Source organism: Mesoplodon densirostris, chromosome 18 (genome assembly GCF_025265405.1).
Source record: "Mesoplodon densirostris isolate mMesDen1 chromosome 18, mMesDen1 primary haplotype, whole genome shotgun sequence".
NCBI lineage: Eukaryota > Metazoa > Chordata > Mammalia > Artiodactyla > Ziphiidae > Mesoplodon > Mesoplodon densirostris.
This window is the reverse complement of record NC_082678.1, coordinates 867673-891293: the sequence shown is the minus strand read 5'-3', so window position 1 is coordinate 891293 and position 23621 is coordinate 867673.

Below are 23621 nucleotides of genomic sequence, written 5' to 3'. Positions count from 1 at the left end.
TCTCTAGGTCTGAAGTGGGTCTCTTGTAGACAGCATATATATGGGTCTTGTTTTTGTATCCATTCAGCCAGTCTGTGTCTTTTGGTGGGAGCATTTAGTCCATTTACATTTAAGGTAATTATTGATATGTATGTTCCTATTCCCATTTTCTTAATTGTTTTGGGTTCGTTATTGTAGTTCTTTTCCTTCTGTTGTGTTTCTTGCCTAGAGAAGTTCCTTTAGCATTTGTTGTAAAGCTGGTTTGGTGGTGCTGAACTCTCTCAGCTTTTGCTTGTCTGTAAAGGTTTTAATTTCTCCATCAAATCTGAATGAGATCCTTGCTGGGTAGAGTAATCTTGGTTGCAGGTTCTTCTCCTTCATCACTTTAATTATGTCCTGCCACTCCCTTCTGGCTTGTAGAGTTTCTGCTGAGAGATCAGCTGTTATCCTGATGGGGATTCCCTTGTGTGTTATTTGTTGTTTTTGCCTTGCTGCTTTTAATATGTTTTCTTTGCATTTAATTTTTGACAGTTTGATTAATATGTGTCTTGGCATGTTTCTCCTTGGATTTATTCTGTATGGGACTCTCTGTGCCTCCTGGACTTGATTAACTATTTCCTTTCCCATATTAGGGAAGTTTTCAACTATAATCTCTTCAAATATTTTCTCAGTCCCTTTCTTTTTCTCTTCTTCTTCTGGAACCCCTATAATTCGAATGTTGGTGCGTTTAATGTTGTCCCAGAGGTCTCTGAGACTGTCCTCTGTTCTTTTCATTCTTTTTTCTTTATTTTGCTGTGCAGCAGTTATTTCCACTATTTTATCTTCCACCTCACTTATCCGTTCTTCTGCCTCAGTTATTCTGCTATTGATCCCATCTAGAGTATTTTTTATTTCAATTATTGTGTTTTTAATCGATGCTTGATTCGTCTTTAGTTCTTCTAGGTCCTTGTTAACTGTTTCTTGCATTTTGTCTATTCTATTTCCAAGATTTTGGATCATCTTTACCATCATTATTCTGAATTCTTTTTCAGATAGACTGCCTATTACCTCTTCATTTGTTAGGTCTGGTGGGTTTTTATCTTGCTCCTTCTCCTGCTGTGTGTTTTTCTGTCTTCTCATTTTGCTTATGTTACTGTGTTTGGGGTCTCCTTTTCACAGGCTGCAGGTTCGTAGTTCCCGTTGTTTTTGGTGTCTGTCCCCAGTGGCTAAGGTTGGTTTAGTGGGTTGTGTAGGCTTCTTGGTGGAGGGGACTACTGCCTGTGTTCTGGTGGATGAGGCTGGATCTTGTCTTTCTGGTGGGCAGGTCCACGTCTGGTGGTGTGTTTTGGGGTGTTTGCGGACTTTTTATGATTTTAGGCCACCTCTCTGCTAATGGGTGGCGTTGTGTTCCTGTCTTGCTAGTTGTTTGGCAAAGGGTGTCCAGCACTGTAGCTTGCTGGTCGTTGAGTGAAGCTGGGTGCTGGTGTTGAGATGGAGATCTCTGGAAGATTTTCGCCGTTTGATATTATGTGGAGCTGGGAGGTCTCTTGTGGACCAGTGTCCTGAAGTTCGCTCTCCCACCTCAGAGACACAGCACTGACTCCTGGCTCCTCAATTTGGGATGATTTGTTGTCTATTCATGTATTCCACAGATGCAGGGTACATGAAGTTGATTGTGGAGCTTTAATCCGCTGCTTCTGAGGCTGCTGGGAGAGGTTTCCCTTTCTCTTCTTTGTTCTCACAGCTCCTGGGTCTCAGCTTTGGATTTGGCCCCGCCTCTGCGTGTAGGTCGCCGGAGGGCGTCTGTTCTTCGCTCAGACAGGACAGGGTTAAAGGAGCAGCCCCCTCGGGGACTCCGGCCCACCCAGGCCGGGCGGGAGGGAGGGGCACGGAGCGCGCGGCGAGCCCGCAGCGGCAGAGGTCGGCGTGACGCCGCACCAGCCCGAGGCGCGCCGCGCGCTCTCCCAGGGAAGCCGCCCCTGGACCCCGGGACCCCGGCAGTGGCAGGCTGCACAGGCTCCCGGAAGGGCGGCGCGGACAGCGACCTGCGCTCGCACACAGGCCCCCCGGTGGCGGCAGCAGCAGCCCCAGCGTCCCACGCCCGCCTCCGGGCTCCGCGCCCCCAGCCGCGACCCGCGCCCGTCCCCGGAGCTCCCCCACGCGGCGCTCTCAATCCCCTCCCCTCGCGCACCAGGAAACCAAGAGGGAAGAAAAAGTCTCCTGCCTCTTCGGCAGCTCCAGAGTCCCCCCGGACTCCCTCCCGGCCAGCTGCGGCACATCAGCCCCCCCCAGGCTGAGCTCTCGCCGCCAGCCCCAGTCCTCCCCCCGCGCTCCGACCGAAGCCCGAGCCCCAGCTCCAGCGCCGCCCGCCCCGGCGGGGGAGCAGACAAGCCTCTCGGGCTGGCGAGCGCCGCCCGGCACAGCTCCTCCGCGCGGGAATCTCTCTGCTTTGCCTGCATTTAATTTTTGACAGTTTGATTAATATGTGTCTTGGCATGTTTCTCCTTGGCTTTATCCTGTATGGTACTCTCTGTGCTTCCTGGACTTGATTAACTATTTCCTTTCCCATATTAGGGAAGTTTTCAACTATAATCTCTTCAAATATTTTCTCAGTCCCTTTCTTTTTCTCTTCTTCTTCTGGAACACCTATAATTCAAATGTTGGTGCGTTTAATGTTGTCCCAGAGGTCTCTGAGACTGTCCTCAGTTCTTTTCATTCTTTTTTCTCTATTCTGCTCTGCAGTAGTTATTTCCACTATTTTATCTTCCAGGTCACTTATCCGTTCTTCTGCCTCAGTTATTCTGCTATTGATCCCTTCTAGAGTATTTTTAACTTCATTTATTGTGGTGTTCATCGTTGCTTGTTTCATCTTTAGTTCTTCTAGGTCCTTGTTAAATGTTTCTTGCATTTTCTCTATTCTATTTCCAAGATTTTGGATCATCTTTACTATCATTATTCTGAATTCTTTTTCAGGGAGACTGCCTATTTCCTCTTCATTTGTTAGGTCTGGTGGGTTTTCATCTTGCTCCTTCATCTGCTGTGTGTTTTTCTGTCTTCTCATTTTGCTTCTCTTACTGTGTTTGGGGGTCTCCTTTTTGCAGGCTGCAGGTTCGTAGTTCCCGTCGTTTTTGGTGTCTGTCCCCAGTGGCTAAAGTTGGTTCAGTGGGTTGTGTAGGCTTCCTGGTGGAGGGTGCCTGTGTTCTGGTGGATGAGGCTGGATCTTGTCTTTCTGGTGGGCAGGTCCACGTCTGGTGGTGTGTTTTGGGGTGTCTTGGACTTATTATGATTTTAGGCAGCCTCTCTGCTAATGGGTGGGGTTGTGTTCCTGTCTTGCTAGTTGTTTGGCATAGGGAGTCCAGCACTGTAGCTTGCTGGTCATTGAGATAAGCTGGGTGTCGGTGTTGAGATGGAGATCTCTGGGAGATTTTCGCCGTTGGATATTACGTGGAGCTCGGAGGTCTCTTTTGGACCCGTGTCCTGAAGTTGGCTCTCCCACCTCAGAGGCACAGCACTGACTCCTGGCTGCAGCACCAAGAGCCTTTCATCCACACGGCTCAGAATAAAAGGGAGAAAAAGTAGAAAGAAAGAAAGAAAGAAAGAAAGAGGATAAAAGAAAATAAAGTAAGGTCAAATAAAATAAAGTTATTAAAATAAAGAATTATTAAGAAAAAAATTTTTAAGTAATTAAAACAAAAGCCCCCCAAAACGGGCGGATAGAACCCTAGGACAAATGGTGAAAGCAAAGGTATACAGACAAAATCTCACACAGAAGCATACACGTACACACTCACAAAAAGAGGGAAAGGGGAAAAAAATCATAAATCTTGCTCTCAAAGTCCACCTCCTCAATTTGGGATGATTCGTTGTCTATTCAGGTATTCCACAGACGCAGGGTACATCAAGTTGATTGCGGAGCTTTAATCCGCTGCTTCTGAGGCTGCTGGGAGAGATTCCCCTTTGTCTTCTTCGTTCGCACAGCTCCCGGGGCTCAGCTTTGGATTCGGCCCCGCCTCTGCGTGGAGGTCGCCGGAGGACGTCTGTTCTTCGCTCAGACAGGACGGGGTTAAAGGAGCCGCTGATTCGGGCGCTCTGGCTCCCTCAGGCCGCGGGGGAGGGAGGGGCACGGAGGCGGGGCGAGCGTGCGTCGGCGGAGGCCGGCGTGACGTTGCGTCAGCACGAGGCGCGCCGGTGCGTTCTCCCGGGGATGTGGTGTGTGGAGCCGTGGACCGTGGCGGTGGCGGGCAGCACAGGCTCCCGGGAGGGGAGGTGTGGAGAGTGACCTGCGCTCGCACACGGGCTTCTTGGTGGCGGCAGCAGCAGCCCCAGCGTCCCACGCCCGTCTCTGGGGTCCGCGCTTTCAGGCGCGCCTCGCGCCCGTCTCTGGAGCTCCTTTCAGCAGCGCTCTGAATCCCCTCTCCTCACGCACCAGGAAACAAAGAGGGAAGGAAAAGTCTCCTGCCTCTTCGGCAGCTCCAGACTTTTCCCCGGACTCCCTCCCGGCCGGCCGTGGCGCACTAACTCCCTTCAGGCTGTGTTCACGCCGCCAGTGCACTCTGACTGAAGCCCGAGCCTCAGCTCTCAGCCCCGCCGGCCCCAGCGGGTGAGGAGAAAAGCCTCTCGGGCTGGTGGGTGGCGGTCGGCACCGGTCCTCTGTGCGGGAATCTCTCTGCTTTGCCCTCCGTACCCCTGTGGCTGCGGTCTCCTCCGCGGCTCCGAAGCTTTCCCCCTCCGCCACCCGCAGTCTCCGCCCGCGAAGGGGCTCCTAGTGTGTGGAAACCGTTTCTCCTTCACGGCTCCCTCCCACTGGTGCAGGTCCCGGCCCTATCCTTTTGTCTCTGTTTATTCTGTTTTCTTTTGCCCTACCCAAGTACATGGGGAGTTTCTTTTCTTTTCTTTCTTTCTTTTTTTGTTCGGTACACGGGCCTCTCACTGTTGTGGCCTCTCCCGTTGCGGAGCACAGGCTCCGGACGCGCAGGCTCAGCGGCCATGGCTCACGGGCCTAGCCGCTCCGCGGCATGTGGGATCTTCCCGGCCCGGGGCACGAACCCGTGTCCCCTGCATCGGCAGGCGGACTCTGAACCACTGCGCCACCAGGGAAGCCCCGTGGGGAGTTTCTTGTCTTTTGGGAGGTCTGAGGTCTTCTGCCAGCGTTCAGTGGGTGTTCTGTAGGGGTGGTTCCCCGTGTAGCTGTATTTCGGATGTATCTGTGGAGAGGAAGGGGATCTGCGTGTCGTACTCTTCCGCCATCTTCCCCCTCTCCCAAACATTTTAATAATAGTAATTTTTCTGACGCATGAGCATGGAATACTGTTTCCTATTGTGCCTTCAGTTTCTTTACCAGTGCTTTATAGTTTTCTGAGTATAGGTCTTTCGTGTCCTTGGTTAAATTCATTGCTAAATAGTTCGTTCTTTTGGATGGAATTGTAAATGGGATTGTTTTCTTAATGTTTCTTGCTGGTGGTTCATTATTAGTGTATAGAAACGGAACTGATTTGTGTATATTGAGTGCATATTTTGCAACTTTACTGAATTTATTTTTTAACATATTTTTTGAAGTAATGTGAAAAATTGCAATACTAAAATCTCACCGTTTCTACTGCCCCCCAGGTGATCCACAGGACCCACGACATGGTAGCTACTAATACGCTCTTCCCACGGTGCCTCTTAATACCTTGCGGAGTCCTACAAGGGAAATAGGTATCACAACTTTGGTTGAACGTGGTCTGGGTGAGTCTTGGCCTCTACAAGAAAAATTTGATGTCTGTCTTCTCTGATTTTCTGGCATGATCCTGACATGGTTGTCTGGAAAAGTAATTTACTTTCCAGTAATTTAAAATGTACAGAAAAGTTGCAATAATGTCAAAAAGTACTCACATTTGCCACTTGACACAAAATGCTCAGTGTGTTTTGCCCAAGGCACCAGCACATAACCCCTAAATGAAGAAATCCTGATGTCCACATTATAATTTAATACTCAGCCCCACTTCAACCTTCACCTACTGTCCGAACGGTATGAAAATGTCTTTTTCCATCCTGATCCAGTTTTCTTTTTCTGGAACCATGACTGAGTTTCTCCCTCATTTGGGCAACCTTGATGGCTTTGAAGCAGACAAGATGAGTATGGGATCTAGGGGGCCTTTTCTGTATGGCTTTTTTCACTAAGAATGTTTTTAACGTTCATTTTTGTAACAAATATCGGCGCTACAGTTTTTTTTTTCATTGTCATTAAAAATACAAAACACGACTTTAGCATTTAATTCACTTTATGTATACAGTTTTGTGGTATTAACTACCTTCATTTAGTTGCACAAACAAGTTAACTAACATGTGTACCTCCTGTGTGCATGGCAGATACCCAGGAAATTGAGTAACACCCTGAAACGGCCCAAGACATCACCTTAAATACCGTATTCATCTGAAAGGGAAAAAAAGGAAGGCTATAGTTGTTTCTGTCTACATTCATTTGATTGTATATGGTTTTCAATTGATGTTGTATAACTAGTTGTGGAGAAGTCATGGGATAGGTGGCTTCATTTCAGTTTGAATTTCCAAATTTAGTGGATTCTGCAGGCTTGTTACAAGGTTTAGAAGCTTCATATTGGATCAGGACATCCCCTGGTGTAACTGGTATTCACGGTTTGTTCAACAGTTAAAGGTCTGTGTGATATGAGTTCATCCGGGAGTAATCCAGGTTAGTTTCTGTTATACATTTGTCCCAGGATGAAAGGACAAGAGAACTAAGACCTAATTTATAAAAGTGCCTTCAAACTAATTGATACTGAAGTATAGTTAACCTACAATGTTGTGTTAATTGCTGCTGCACAGCAAAGTGATTCATATATACGTACATACATACGTACATATTTTTCATATTCTTTTCCATTATGGTTCATTACAGGGTATTGAATACAGTTCCTGTGCTGTACAGGAAGACCTTATGTATCCATCCTATATATAATAATTTGCATCTACTAATACCAAACTCCCAATCCATCCCTCTCCCCTGTCTTCCCCTTGACAACCACAAGTCTGTTTTCTATATTTGTGAGTCTGTTTTTGTTCTGTAGATAGGTTCATTTGGGTCTCATTTTATAATCCACATATAAGTGATATCATATGGTATTTGTTGTTCTCTGTTTGACTTACTTCACTTTGTATGATAATCTCTAGGTCCATCCATGTAGCTGCAAATGGCATTATTTCATTCTGTTTTATGGCTGAGTAATATTCCGTTGTATATATGTACCACATCTTCTATATCCATTCATCTGCTGAGGGACATTCAGGTTGCTTCCATGTCTTGGCTATTGTGAATAGTGCTGCTGTGAATGCTGGGGTGCATGTATCTTTTCGAATTATAGTTTTGTCTGGATATGTGCCCAGGAGTGGGATTGCTGGGTCATATGGTAATTCTAGTTTTAGTTTCTGAGGAACCTCCATACTGTTTTCCATAGTGGCTGCATCAATTTACATTCCCACCAGTAGTGTATGTAGTACACCACACCCCTTCCAGCATTTCTTTCTAGACATTTTAATGATGGCCATTCCGACCACTATGAGGTGATAACTCACTGTAGTTTTGATTTGCGTTCTCTAATAATTAGCGATGTGGAGCATCTTTTCATGTGCCTATTGGCTATCTGTATGTCTTTGGAGAAATGTCTGTTCAGACCTTCTGCTTATTTTTTGACCTTTTTTTTCTTTTTTGAGCTGTATGAGCCGTTTGTATATTTTAGAATTAAGACCTTGTTGGCCGCTTCATTTGCAGGTATTTTCTCCCAAACAGTTAGCACAGGTAGTGGAACAACTGGATACCCACATGCAGAAGAGTAAAGTTGGACCCTCACCTCCCCCCACCCCATATACAAAATCAACACAAAATGGACCAAAGGCCTAGGTGCAAGAGCCAAAATTATAAAACTCGTAGAAGAAAACATGAGAGTAGATCTTCATGACCTTGGATTTGGTCATGATATCTTAGATCTACCGAAAGCACAAGCAACAAAAGACAAAATAGATGAATTAGACTTCCTCAAAATGAAAAGGAGTTGTGTATAAAAGGAGCAAGGAATAAGATAATCCCCCATCCAAAATGGCGCAGGATGTTTGCAAACCATGTATCTGATAAAGGACTGTATGTAGCCCACCGGCCAAGCCCCCGGTGGTCCAGTGGAGTGTCTGTGCGGCCCCTCCCGTCCTCGGTGATCAGGGAATTTCAGGCCCCACGGCACCCGAGGGGTGGTCACTGGTCATCCTCGGCACCCTCAAGGAGTGAGTGAGTGCTGGATGGTTTTGAGCCCCGATGCACTCCCATTACTGCCCTCAAAGGCTGAAGCCTTCAGCATGCCTCCAGAAGGACACAGAGTATTTGCAAGTCTTTGAGAGCCAAGAGAACAGTCTTCACTTTTCTGAAAAGGGCATCTCACTATCTCACAGCATGACCATTTTCAATCTGGCTCTCGGGGTGCCCTCCCACCTTCTTTATTTCTCTGAGAGTGGCCATGGTGGTTTGGCTGTCCCCAGTCCCCACACCAGGTGACAAGGCCAGTGGGGCCAGATCCTGGTGGCCCTTAGCTTCGTTGGAGATTAACCCAGACCCTCGGCCTGCGATTGAACGGGGATGCCCCTGCTTCTCCCCATCACCGATTCTCATCTCCTCCTCTATCTCTTTTCCTCTTGCTTTTCAGTCTCAGATTTACCTGATGGTCACCACTCACAGCTCCCGCAGAGCCCAGAGATTTCTCCTTGAAGGAAAGGTTCTGGAAAATCAGAGGGATAAATAAAGGATGCAGCTGATTCCCGCCTTGTGCTGACACCCAAGAGGGTGAGGAGAGTGAGTGTTTTCTCATTAGAATTTTAAATCCTGCAAGTAATAGATCATTGGGGGTGGGGGGGCATCCAGTGTTTTCCTGCTCATTCTCATGATGTCATTCCTGAATTTTTATGTGGTAAGTAATTTATATTATTTATCAGTAATTTGATTATTGATATAATCAAATTATTATCAAATTATCCTGAGGGGGATATCCATTTAAAAAACGTTAGAGGTAACTCCAAGGGATTTACAACAAACAAGGACACAGAACCCGTTCTCCAGACACTGGCGGAGAGATTCCTACCCTGAGCCGCAGTCCCCTGGAGGGCGGAGTGGCCATGAGTCTCCTCCCACAGGTGAGCCTACACAGGCACATCCCACGTGGGACCACTGCATCGCAGAACCTTAGAGTGGCCAATGGCAGGCCGCTGGCCAGAGATGCGGACAAGAGAGAACTGCCCAGCAGCCTGGGACAACGCCGGGGTGAGGCCTTAGGAAGGGCCAGAGTCAGAGCCTCAGAGATAACCTGAAGAGAGTTCCGGCTGTTAAGGACATCGTCAGAGATGCACTTAGGGACATCTTCAGGGCCTTAGTTGTGGACAGGATCAGGGCATTATTTAGTGACAGCTGAGACTGTAGGGGACAGCATCCGGGCCTTAGGAAGAGGGTCAGGGCCTTGGTGAGGGACAGGGTCAGGACAACGGTGAGGTACATCTAAGACTATTAGGGACATCGTCCAGGCCTTAGACTGGGCCAGCATCAGGGCTGTGGTGTCGACCAGTGTCAGGGCATTAATGAGGGACAAAATGAGGGTGTTAGTTAGGAAAAGAGTCAGGTCATTAGTTACAGACAGTTTTAGGGCCTCAGGTAGAATGGGCATCAAGGCCTTAGTTAGGAAGAGCATCAGGGCCTCAGTTAGCTTCAGCATCAGGACGTTCGTTAGGGCCAGCAACGGGGCCTTAGTTAGGGACAGTGTTGTGAGGCCCTCAGAGATCACTTGAGGGCCTTCGTAAGAGACAGTTCAGGCCGTTAGTTAGGGACGCTTCAGAGACTTTCTTGGGGATATATTCAGGGCCTTAGTAATAGAATCAGGGTGTTATTTTGTCACCGCTTAGGCACTAAAGGACAGCATCAAAGCCTCAGGGAGGGTGTCAGCGTCCTGGGGATAGTGTTAGGGACTTTGTAAGTTATAGCTTAGGCCATTAGCTAGGGACAGTGTCAGGGGCTTATTAAGGGCAGTGTCAGAGACTTCATGAGGGACATCTTCAGGGCCTTAGTTATGGACAGGATCAGGTCCATACTTGGGACCAGTGTCAGGCCGTTATTTAGGGGCAGTGTCAGGGCCTTCTGTAGAAACAGCGTCATACAGGTGTGAATGTCCGTGTTGCCTTGCAAAGATACTTTCTAGGAATTGAAAGCAATGAGGAATGAACAAGTAGCAACAAGGTGCAGGATTTTGCCAAAGAATCATTTTTTTTAACATCTTTATTGGAGTCTAATTGCTTTACAATGGTGTGTTAGTTTCTGCTTTATAACAAAGTGAATCAGTTATACATATACATATGTCCCCATATCTCTTCCCTCTTGCGTCTCCCTCCCTCCCACCCTCCCTATCCCACCCCTCTAGGTGGTCACAAAGCACCAAGCTGATTTCCCTGTGCTACGCAGCTGCTTCCCACTAGCTATCTATTTTACGTTTGGTAGTGTATATATGTCCAAGCCACTCTCTCACTTTGTCACAGCTTACCCTTCCCCCTCCCCATATCCTCAAGTCCATTCTCTAGTAGGTCTGTGTCTTTATTCCTGTCTTAACCCTAGGTTCTTCATGACATTTTTTTTCTTAAATTCCATATATATGTGTCAGCATACGGTATTTGTCTTTCTCTTTCTGACTTACTTCACTCTGTATGACAGACTCTAGCTCCATCCACCTCCTTACAAAGAGCTCAATTTCGTTTCTTTTTGTGGCTGAGTAATATTCCATTGTATATATGTGCCACGTCTTCTTTATCCATTCATCCGATGATGGACACTTAGGTTGTTTCCATCTCCCGGCTATTGTAAATAGAGCTGCAGTGAACATTTTGGTACATGACTCTTTTTGAATTATGGTTTTCTCAGGGTATATGCCCAGTAGTTGGATTGCTGGGTCATATGGTAGTTCTATTTGTAGTTTGTTACGGAACCTCCATGCTGTTCGCCATAGTGGCTGTGCCAATTCACATTCCCACCAGCAGTGCAAGAGTGTTCCCTTTTCTCCACATCCTCTGCAGCATTTACTGTTTCTAGATTTTTTGATGATGGCCATTCTGACTGGTGTGAGGTGATATCTCATTCTAGTTTTGATTTGCATTTCTCTAATCATTAATGATGTTGAGCATTGTTTCATGTGTTTGTTGGCAATCTGTATATCTTCTTTGGAGAAATGTCTATTTAGGTCTTCTGCCCATTTTTGGATTGGGTTGTTTGTTTTTTTGTTATTGAGCTGCATGAGCTGCTTGTAAAGTTTGGAGATTAATCCTTTGTCAGTTGCTTCATTTGCAAATATTTTCTCCCATTCTGAGGGTTGTCTTTTCATCTTTTTTTTTTTTTTTTTTCTTTTTTGCGGTATGTGGGCCTCTCACTGTTGTGGCCTCTCCCGTTGCGGAGCACAGGCTCCGGATGCGCAGGCCCAGCGGCCATGGCTCACGGGCCCAGCCGCTCCGCGGCATATGGGATCCTCCCAGACCGGGGCACGAACCCGTATCCCCTGCATCGGCAGGCGGACTCTTAACCACTGCGCCACCAGGGAGGCCCTGTCTTTTCATCTTGTTTATGGTTTCCTTTGCTGTGCAAAAGCTTTGAAGTTTCATTAGGTCCCATTTGTTTGTTTTTGTTTTTATTTCCATTTCTCTAGGCGGTGGGTCAGAAAGGACCTTGATGTGATTTATGTCATAGAGTGTTCTGCCTATGTTTTTCCCCTAAGAGTTTGATAGTGTCTGGCCTTACATTTAGGTCTTTAGTCCATTTTGAGCTTATTTTTGTGTATGGTGTTAGGGAGTGATCTAATCTCCTACTTTTACATGTACCTGTCCAGTTTTCCCAGCACCATTTATTGAAGAGGCTGTCCTTTCTCCACTGTACATTCCTGCCACTTTATCAAAGATAAGGTGACCATATGTGTGTGGGTTTGCTATTATAGGTCTTTTCCTTCTCTTGTGTTTCTTGCCTAGAGAAGATCCTTTAGCATTTGTTGTAAAGCTGGTTTGGTGGTGCTGAACTCTCTCAGCTTTTGCTTGTCTGTGAAGGTTTTAATTTCTCCATCCAATCTGAATGAGATCCTTGCTGGGTAGAGTAATCTTGGTTGTAGGTTGTTCTCCTTCATCACTTTAAATATGTCCTGCCAGTCCCTTCTGGCTTGCAGAGTTTCTGCTGAAAGATCAGCTGTTAACCTTATGGGGATTCCCTTGTGTGTTATTTGTTGTTGCTTTTCCCTTGCTGCTTTTAATATGTTTTCTTTGCATTTAATTTTTGACAGTTTGATTAATATGTGTCTTGGCATGTTTCTCCTTGGCTTTATCCTGTATGGTACTCTCTGTGCTTCCTGGACTTGATTAACTATTTCCTTTCCCATATTAGGGAAGTTTTCAACTATAATCTCTTCAAATATTTTCTCAGTCCCTTTCTTTTTCTCTTCTTCTTCTGGAACACCTATAATTCAAATGTTGGTGCGTTTAATGTTGTCCCAGAGGTCTCTGAGACTGTCCTCAGTTCTTTTCTTTCTTTTTTCTCTATTCTGCTCTGAAGTAGTTATTTCCACTATTTTATCTTCCAGGTCACTTATCCGTTCTTCTGCCTCAGTTATTCTGCTATTGATCCCTTCTAGAGTATTTTTAACTTCATTTATTGTGGTGTTCATCGTTGCTTGTTTCATCTTTAGTTCTTCTAGGTCCTTGTTAAATGTTTCTTGCATTTTCTCTATTCTATTTCCAAGATTTTGGATCATCTTTACTATCATTATTCTGAATTCTTTTTCAGGGAGACTGCCTATTTCCTCTTCATTTGTTAGGTCTGGTGGGTTTTCATCTTGCTCCTTCATCTGCTGTGTGCTTTTCTGTCTTCTCATTTTGCTTCTCTTACTGTGTTTGGGGGTCTCCTTTTTGCAGGCTGCAGGTTCGTAGTTCCCGTCGTTTTTGGTGTCTGTCCCCAGTGGCTAAAGTTGGTTCAGTGGGTTGTGTAGGCTTCCTGGTGGAGGGTGCCTGTGTTCTGGTGGATGAGGCTGGATCTTGTCTTTCTGGTGGGCAGGTCCACGTCTGATGGTGTGTTTTGGGGTGTCTTGGACTTATTATGATTTTAGGCAGCCTCTCTGCTAATGGGTGGGGTTGTGTTCCTGTCTTGCTAGTTGTTTGGCATAGGGAGTCCAGCACTGTAGCTTGCTGGTCATTGAGATAAGCTGGGTGTTGGTGTTGAGATGGAGATCTCTGGGAGATTTTCGCCGTTGGATATTACGTGGAGCTCGGAGGTCTCTTTTGGACCCGTGTCCTGAAGTTGGCTCTCCCACCTCAGAGGCACAGCACTGACTCCTGGCTGCAGCACCAAGAGCCTTTCATCCACACGGCTCAGAATAAAAGGGAGAAAAAGTAGAAAGAAAGAAAGAAAGAAAGAGGATAAAAGAAAATAAAGTAAGGTCAAATAAAATAAAGTTATTAAAATAAAGAATTATTAAGAAAAAAATTTTTAAGTAATTAAAACAAAAGCCCCCCAAAACGGGCGGATAGAACCCTAGGACAAATGGTGAAAGCAAAGGTATACAGACAAAATCTCACACAGAAGCATACACGTACACACTCACAAAAAGAGGGAAAGGGGAAAAAAATCATAAATCTTGCTCTCAAAGTCCACCTCCTCAATTTGGGATGATTCGTTGTCTATTCAGGTATTCCACAGATGCAGGGTACATCAAGTTGATCGCGGAGCTTTAATCCGCTGCTTCTGAGGCTGCTGGGAGAGATTCCCCTTTGTCTTCTTTGTTCGCACAGCTCCCGGGGCTCAGCTTTGGATTCGGCCCCGCCTCTGCGTGGAGGTCGCCGGAGGACGTCTGTTCTTCGCTCAGACAGGACGGGGTTAAAGGAGCCGCTGATTCGGGGGCTCTGGCTCCCTCAGGCCGCGGGGGAGGGAGGGGCACGGAGGCGGGGCGAGCGTGCGTCGGCGGAGGCCGGCGTGACGTTGCGTCAGCACGAGAGGCGCCCGTGCGTTCTCCCGGGGATGTGGTCTGTGGAGCCGTGGACCGTGGCGGTGGCGGGCAGCACAGGCTCCCGGGAGGGGAGGTGTGGAGAGTGACCTGCGCTCGCACACGGGCTTCTTGGTGGCGGCAGCAGCAGCCCCAGCGTCCCACGCCCGTCTCTGGGGTCCGCGCTTTCAGGCGCGCCTCGCGCCCGTCTCTGGAGCTCCTCCTTTCAGCAGCGCTCTGAATCCCCTCTCCTCACGCACCAGGAAACAAAGAGGGAAGGAAAAGTCTCTTGCCTCTTCGGCAGCTCCAGACTTTCCCCCGGACTCCCTCCCGGCCGGCCGTGGCGCACTAACTCCCTTCAGGCTGTGTTCACGCCGCCAGCGTGCTCTGACTGAAGCCCGAGCCTCAGCTCTCAGCCCCGCCGGCCCCGGCGGGTGAGGAGACAAGCCTCTCGGGCTGGTGAGTGGCGGTCGGCACCGGTCCTCTGTGCGGGAATCTCTCTGCTTTGCCCTCCGTACCCCTGTGGCTGCGGTCTCCTCCGCGGCTCCGAAGCTTTCCCCCTCCGCCACCCGCAGTCTCCGCCCGCGAAGGGGCTCCTAGTGTGTGGAAACCATTTCTCCTTCACGGCTCCCTCCCACTGGTGCAGGTCCCGGCCCTATCCTTTTGTCTCTGTTTATTCTGTTTTCTTTTGCCCTACCCAAGTACATGGGGAGTTTCTTTTCTTTTCTTTTCTTTCTTTTTTTTTTTGTTCGGTACACGGGCCTCTCACTGTTGTGGCCTCTCCCGTGGCGGAGCACAGGCTCCGGACACGCAGGCTCAGCGGCCATGGCTCACGGGCCTAGCCGCTCCGCGGCATGTGGGATCTTCCCGGCCCGGGGCACGAACCCGTGTCCCTTGCATCGGCAGGCGGACTCTGAACCACTGCGCCACCAGGGAAGCCCCGTGGGGAGTTTCTTGCCTTTTGGGAGGTCTGAGGTCTTCTGCCAGCGTTCAGTGGGTGTTCTGTAGGGGTGGTTCCCCGTGTAGCTGTATTTCGGATGTATCTGTGGAGAGGAAGGGGATCTGCGTGTCGTACTCTTCCGCCATCTTCCCCCTCTCCCAAACATTTTAATAATAGTAATTTTTCTGACGCATGAGCATGGAATACTGTTTCCTATTGTGCCTTCAGTTTCTTTACCAGTGCTTTATAGTTTTCTGAGTATAGGTCTTTCGTGTCCTTGGTTAAATTCATTGCTAAATAGTTCGTTCTTTTGGATGGAATTGTAAATGGGATTGTTTTCTTAATGTTTCTTGCTGGTGGTTCATTATTAGTGTATAGAAACGAAACTGATTTGTGTATATTGAGTGCATATTTTCCAACTTTACTGAATTTATTTTTTAACATAGTTTTTGAAGTAATGTGAACAATTGCAATACTAAAATCTCACCGTTTCTACTGCCCCCCAGGTGATCCACAGGACCCACGACATGGTAGCTACTAATATGCTCTTCCCACTGTGCCTCTTAATACCATGCGGACTCCTACAAGGGAAATAAATAAGTATCACAACTTTGGTTGAACGTGGTCTGGGTAAGTCTTGGCCTGTATAAGAAAAATTTGATGTCTGTCTTCTCTGATTTCCTGGCATGATCCTGACATGGGTGTCTAGAAAAGTAATTTACTTTCCAGTAATTTAAAATGTACAGAAAAGTTGCAATAATGTCAAAAAGTACTCACATTTGCCACTTGACACAAAATGCTCAGTGTGTTTTGCCCAAGGCACCAGCACATAACCCCTAAATGAAGAAATCCTGATGTCCACATTATAATTGAATACTCAGCCCCACTTCAACCTTCACCTGCTGTCCGAACGGTATGAAAATGTCTTTTTCCTTCCTGATCCAGTTTTCTTCTTCTGGAACCATGACTGAGTTTCTCCCTCATTTGGACAACCTTGATGGCTTTGAAGCAGACAAGATGAGTATGGGATCTAGGGGGCCTTTTCTGTATGGCTTTTTTCACTAAGAATGTTTTTAACGTTCATTTTTGTAACAACTATCAGCGCTACAGTTTTTTTTTCATTGTCATTAAAAATACAAAACACAATTTTAGCATTTAATTCACTTTATGTATACAGTTTTGTGGTATTAACTACCTTCATTTAGTTGCACAAACAAGTTAACTAACATGTGTACCTCCTGTGTGCATGGCAGATACCCAGGAAATGGAGTAACACCCTGAAACGGCCCAAGACATCACCTTAAATACCGTCTTCATCTAAAAGGGAAAAAAAGGAAGGCTATAGTTGTTTCTGTCTACATTCATTTGATTGTATATGGTTTCCAATTGATGTTGTATAACTAGTTGTGGAGAAGTCATGGGATAGGTGGCTTCATTTCAGTTTGAATTTCCAAATTTAGTGGATTCTGCAGGCTTGTTACAAGGTTTACAAACTTCATATTGGATCAGGACATCCCCTGGTGTAACTGGTATTCATGGTTTGTTCAACAGTTAAAGTTCTGTGTGATATGAGTTCATCCGGGAGTAATCCAGGTTAGTTTCTATTATACATTTGTCCCAGGATGAAAGGACAAGAGAACTAAGACCTAATTTATAAAAGTGCCTTCAAACTAATTGATACTGAAGTATAGTTAACCTACAATGTTGTGTTAATTTCTGCTGCACGGCAAAGTGATTCATATATACGTACATACATATATACACATTTTTCATATTCTTTTCCATTATGGTTCATTACAGGGTATTGAATACAGTTCCCTGTGCTGTACAGGAAGACCTTATGTACCCATCCTATATCTAATAATTTGCATCTACTAATACCAAACTCCCAATCCATCCCTCTCCCCTGTCTTCCCCTTGACAACCACAAGTCTATTTTCTATATTTGTGAGTCTCTTTTTGTTCTGTAGATAGGTTCATTTGGGTCTCATTTTATAATCCACATATAAATGATATCGTATGGTATTTGTTGTTCTCTGTCTGACTGACTTCACTTTGTATGATAATCTCTAGGTCCATCCATGTAGCTGCAAATGGCATTATTTCATTCTGTTTTATGGCTGAGTAATGTTCCGTTGTATATATGTACCACATCTTCTATATCCATTCATCTGCTGAGGGACATTCAGGTTGCTTCCACGTCTTGGCTATTGTGAATAGTGCTGCTGTGAATGCTGGGGTGCATGTATCTTTTCGAATTATAGTTTTGTCTGGATATGTGCCCAGGAGTGGGATTGCTGGGTCATATGGTAATTCTAGTTTTAGTTTTTGAGGAACCTCCATACTGTTTTCCATAGTGGCTGCATCAATTTACATTCCCACCAGTAGTGTATGTAGTACACCACACCCCTTCCAGCATTTCTTTCTAGACATTTTAATGATGGCCATTCCGACCACTATGAGGTGATAACTCACTGTGGTTTTGATTTGCATTCTCTAATAATTAGCGATGTGGAGCATCTTTTCATGTGCCTATTGGCTATCTGTATGTCTTTGGAGAAATGTCTGTTCAGACCTTCTGCTTATTTTTTGATTTTTTTTTCTTTTTTGAGCTGTATGAGCCGTTTGTATATTTTAGAATTAAGAACTTGTTGGTCGCATCATTTGCAGGTATTTTCTCCCAAACAGTTAGCACAGGTAGTGGAACAACTGGATACCCACATGCAGAAGAGTAAAGTTGGACCCTCACCTCCCCCCACCCCATATACAAAATCAACACAAAATGGACCAAAGGCCTAGGTGCAAGAGCCAAAATTATAAAATTCGTAGAAGAAAACATGAGAGTAAATCTTCACGACCTTGGATTTGGTCATGGTATCTTAGATCTACCAAGAGCACAAGCAACAAAAGACAAAATAGATGAATTAGACTTCCTCAAAATGAAAAGGAGTTGTGTGTAAAAGGAACAAGGAATAAGATAATCCACCATCCAAAATGGCACAGGATGTTTGCAAACCATGTATCTGATAAAGGACTGTATGTAGCCCACCGGCCAAGCCCCCGGTGGTCCAGTGGAGTGTCTGTGCGGCCCCTCCCGTCCTTGGTGATCAGGGAATTTCAGGCCCCACGGCACCCGAGGGGTGGTCACTGGTCATCCTCGGCACCCTCAAGGAGTGAGTGAGTGCTGGATGGTGTTGAGCCCCGATGCACTCCCATTACTGCCCTCAAAGGCTGAAGCCTTCAGTATGCCTCCAGAAGGACACAGAGTATTTGCAAGTCTTTGAGAGCCAAGAGAACAGTCTTCACTTTTCTGAAAGGGGTATCTTACTATCTCACAGCATGACCATTTTCAATCTGGCTCTCGGGGTGCCCTCCCACCTTCTTTATTTCTCTGAGAGTGGCCATGGTGCTTTGGCTGTCCCCAGTCCCCACACCAGGTGACAAGGCCAGTGGGGCCAGATCCTGGTGGCCCTTAGCTTCGTTGGAGATTAACCCAGACCCTCGGCCTGCGATTGAACGGGGATGCCCCTGCTTCTCCCCATCACCGATTCTCATCTCCTCCTCTATCTCTTTTCCTCTTGCTTTTCAGTCTCAGATTTACCTGATGGTTACCACTCACAGCTCCCGCAGAGCCCAGAGATTTCTCCTTGAAGGAAAGGTTCTGGAAAATCAGAGGGATAAATAAAGGATGCAGCTGCTTCCCGCCTTGTGCTGACACCCAAGAGGGTGAGGAGAGTGAGTGTTTTCTCATTAGAATTTTAAATCCTGCAAGTAATAGATCATTGGGGGTGGGGGGCATCCAGTGTTTTCCTGCTCATTCTCATGATGTCATTCCTGAATTTTTATGTGGTAAGTAATTTATATTATTTATCAGTAATTTGATTATTGATATAATCAAATTATTATCAAATTATCCTGAGGGGGATATCCATTTAAAAAACGTTAGAGGTAACTCCAAGGGATTTACAACAAACAAGGACACAGAACCCGTTCTCCAGACACTGGCGGAGAGATTCCTACCCTGAGCCGCAGTCCCCTGGAGGGCGGAGTGGCCATGAGTCTCCTCCCACAGGTGAGCCTACACAGGCACATCCCACGTGGGACCACTGCATCGCAGAACCTTAGAGTGGCCAATGGCAGGCCGCTGGCCAGAGATGCGGACAAGAGAGAACTGCCCAGCAGCCTGGGACAACGCTGGGGTGAGGCCTTAGGAAGGGCCAGAGTCAGAGCCTCAGAGATGACCTGAAGAGAGTTCAGGACATCGTCAGAGATGCACTTAGGGACATACTCAGGGCCTTAGTTATGGACAGGCTCAGGGCATTATTTAGTGACAGCTGAGACTATAGGGGAGAGCATCAGGGCCTGATACTGTCCCTAACAAAGTCCCTAACCCTATGCCTGACTCAGGCCCTGACAGTGTACCTAACAGAAGGCCCTGACGCCAGTCCTAACCAAGACCCTGACACTGTGCCTAACAAAGGCTCTGATGGTAGTGCTAACCAAGGCCCTGACACAGTCTCTAAGTAGGGCCTGAGACTACGGCTAACTCAGGCCGTGACACGATACCTAACCAAGGCTCTGATGCTAGTCCTAACTCAGGCCCTGACACTGTCCCTAACTAAGGCCCTGACACTACTCCAAGCTCAGGCCCTGACACGATACCTAATGAAGGCTGTGATGCTAATCCTAACCAAGGCTCTGATGCTAGTCCTAACTAAGGCCCTGACACTGTCCTAATTTATGCCCTGACACTACACTGGACACAGACCCTGACACTGTTTCCAAGAGAGGCAATGATTCGATTCCTAACTCAGTCCCTGACACTGTCCCTAACTAAGGCCCTGACACTACTCCAGGCTCAGGCCCTGGCACGGTACCTAATGAAGGCTCTGATGCTAATCCTAACTAAGTCTCTGACACTAATCCTAAGTAAAGCCTTGACAGTACTCCTAACTAAGCCCCTGACACTGACCCTAACTAAGACCTTGACACGACTCCTAAATCAGGCTGTGATACTGTCCCTAACTAAGGGCCTGACTCTCGTCCCAACTCTGGCCCTGCAATTATACATAAGAAAGACTCTGATTCTCTTACTAACTGAGGCCTTGACACTGACCCTCACTAAGTTGATGACACTACTTCTAACTCAGGCCGTGAAATTAATCCTAATGAAGTCTCTGACGCTAACCCTAACTAAGGCCCTGACAGTGTTCCTTACTAATGCCTTGACACTATTCCTAACTAAGGCCCTAGCTGTAGCCCTAGCCACAGCCCCAGCCCCAGCCCCAGCCCCCACCCTTGATGCTACAGAGACCCTTTTGCTCTTCCTAGGCCTTTCCCTGACACTGTCCTTAACTAAGGCCTTGACACTATTTCTAACTAAGGCCCCAGCCCTAGCCCCAGCCCTAGCTGCAGTCCCAGCCCCAGCCCCAGCCCCAGCCCCAGCCTCAGCCTCTGATGCTTATCCTACAAAGGCCCTTATGCTCCTCCTAGGCCTTGCCCTGACACTGTCCTTAACTCAGCCCTTGGCACTACTACTAACTCAGGCCGTGATACTGTCCCTAACTATGGCCCTGACAGTGTCCCTAACTAAGGGCCTGATACTCTTCCTAACTCTGGCCCTGCCATTATACATAAAAAAGGCTCTAACGCTCGTCCTAATCGAGGGCCTGACAGTGTCCCTCACTAAGGCCCTGACACTACTTCTACCTCAAGCTCAGACATTATACCTAACAAAGGCTCTGATGCTAATTCTAACTAAGGCCCTGACAGTGACCCTAACTAAGGCCTTGACACTCTTCCTAACTAAGGCCCTAGCCCGAGCCCGACGCCTAGCCCCAGATCCAGCCCTAGCCCAAGCCCTAGCCCGAGCCCCAGCCGCAGCCACAGTCCCAGCCCTAACCCCAACCCCAGCCCCAGCCACATCCCCATCCCTAGCCCCTGATTCTGATCCTATAGAGGCCATTATGATCCTCCTAGGCCTTGCCCTGACAATGTGGTAACTAAGGCCTTGACACGATTTGTAACTTAGGCCCCAGGTCCAGCCCCTGCCACAGCCCCAACCCCCGATGCTAATCCTCTAGAGGCCTTTATGCTCCTCCTAGGCCTTGCCCTGACACTGTCCTTAAGTAAGGCCTTGACCCTATTCCTAACTAAGGCCCCAGCCCCAGGCCCAAACCCAGCCCCTGATGCTGATCCTACAGAGGCCCTTATGCTCCTTGTAGGCCTTGCCCTGACACTGTACTTAACTCAGGCCTTGACACTACTACTAACTCAGGCTGTGATAATATCCCTAACTATCGACCTGACAGTGTCCCTAACTAAGGGCCTGACTCTCCTCCTAACTCTGGCCCTCACATTATACATTAAAAAGGCTATGACTCTCATCCTAACCAAGGCCCTGACACTGTCCCTCACTAAGGCCCTGACACTACTTCTAACTCAGGCCCTGACATTATTTTATACCTAACAAAGGCTCTGATGCTAGTTCTAACTAAGGCTCTGACAGTGACCGAAACTAAGGCCTTTACACTCTTCCTAACTATTGCCCGAGCCCTAGCCCCAGCCGCAGCCCTAGCCCCAGCCCTAGCCGCAGCCCCTGATGCTAATCCTACAGAGGTCCTTATGCTCCTCCTATGCCTTGCCTTGACACTGTCCTCAACTCAGGATTTGACAATACTACTAACTGAGGCCGTCATACTGTCCCTAACTAAGTCCCTGACAGTTTCCCTAACTAACTGCCTGACAATTCTCCTAACTCTGGCCCTGATACACATAACAAAGTCTCTGAAACACGTCCTAACCAAGGCCCTGACACTGTCCTCATTTATGTCCTTACACTACACCTAACATAGGCTCTGACACTGTTCCTAAGAGAGGCACTGATTCCACTCCTAACTCAGGCCCTGACACCATCCGTAAATAAGTCCCTGACACTACTCCTAAATCAGGCCCTGATAGAATACCGAACAAAAGCTGTGATGCTAGTTGTACGAAAGGCCGTGACACTGTCCTTAACTAAGGCCTTGACACTACTACTAACTCAGGCTGTGATACTGTCCCTAACTAAGTCCCTTACAGTGTCCCTGACTAATTGCCTGACTCTCCTCCTAACTCTGGCCCTGCCATTTTACATAAAAAAGGCTCTAACGCTCGTCCTTACCAAGGACCTGACACTGTCCCTCACTAAGGCCCTGACGCTACTTCTAACTCAAGCTCGGACATTATACCTAACAAAGGCTCTGATGCTAACCCTAACTAAGGCCTTCACAGTGACCCTAACTAAGGCCTTGACACTATTCCTAACTAAGGCCCTATCCCTAACCCTAGGCCTAGCCCACCCCTACCCCATCCGCATCCCCAGCCCCAGCCCCAACCCCAGCCCCATCCCCATCCCCAGCCCCTGATGCTGATCCTACAGAGGCCCTTATGCTCTTCCTAGGCCATGCCCTGACACTGTCCCTACTGAAGGCCGTGATACTGGTCGTAAAGAAGGCCCAGGTGCTCTCAATAACTAAGGCCTTCAAAGTGTCCCTCGCTCCCTTCCTGACTTTATCCCTAGTCCGTAGTTAATGTCCTGCCTCTTACCCTACCTGAAGCCCTAATACTGTCCCTACCTAAGGCCCTGACTAGTCATCACTAAGGCCCTGACACTGTTTGTAAGTAAGGCCCGGAAGCTGTCCCTAATGCAGGCCCTACTGCCGGCAATAACTAAAGGCCTAACACTATCCTGAGCTAATATACTGACCCATCTCGAACCAAGGTTCTGACACTATCCCTAAGTCAGCCCTGATGCTGGCCCTAAATAAAGCCGTGAAGCTGTCCCTAACACAGGCCCTGAAGCTATCCGTTACTGAGGCCTTGACCCTCCACCTAACTCAGGCCCTGATCATGTCTTTAACTAAGACCGTAATGCTGATCCTACAGAGGCCCTGATGCTGCTCCTGAGTCATGCCCTGACAGTGTCCCCAGCTAAGGACCTGATGCTAGGCCTCACTCGGGCCCTGTCGCTCTCCCTAGGTCAGGCTGTGACGCTGTCCCTACCTGAAGCCCTGACACTGGTTCTAAACAAGGCCCCGATATTCTCAGTAACTGAGGTGTTGACACTATACCTGGGTCATGTCCTGACAGTATACCTAGATGATAACTCATCCCTGTCTTTATCTAAAGTCGAGCCTCTTATGGCAACTAAAGCCCTGATGCTATGCTTAACTCAGGCCCTGAATTTAGCCCCAAGGCCGTGATACTGTCCCTAACTAAGGCACTGATATTTTCCCTAAGTAAGGGCAGTACTCTCTTCCTAAATCTGGCCTTGTAATTATATATAACAAAGGCTCTGACGCCCGTCCTAACCAAGGCCCTGACACTGTCCCTCACTAAGGCCCTGACACTACTTCTAACTCAGGCCCTGACATTATTTTATACCTAACGAAGGCTCTGATGCTAACCCTAACTAAGGCCCTGACAGTGACCCTAACTAAGGCCTTGACTCTATTCCTAACTAAGGCCCTAGACCTAGCCCTAGACCTAGCCCTCCCCCTAACCCATCCCCATCCCCATCCCCATCCCCAGTCCCTGATTCTGATCCTATAGAGGCCCTTATACTCCTCCTAGGTCTTGCCCTGAAACTGTGCCTACCAAAGGCCGTGATACTGGTCCCAAAGAAGGCCCAGGTGCTCTCGATAACTAAGGCCTTCAAA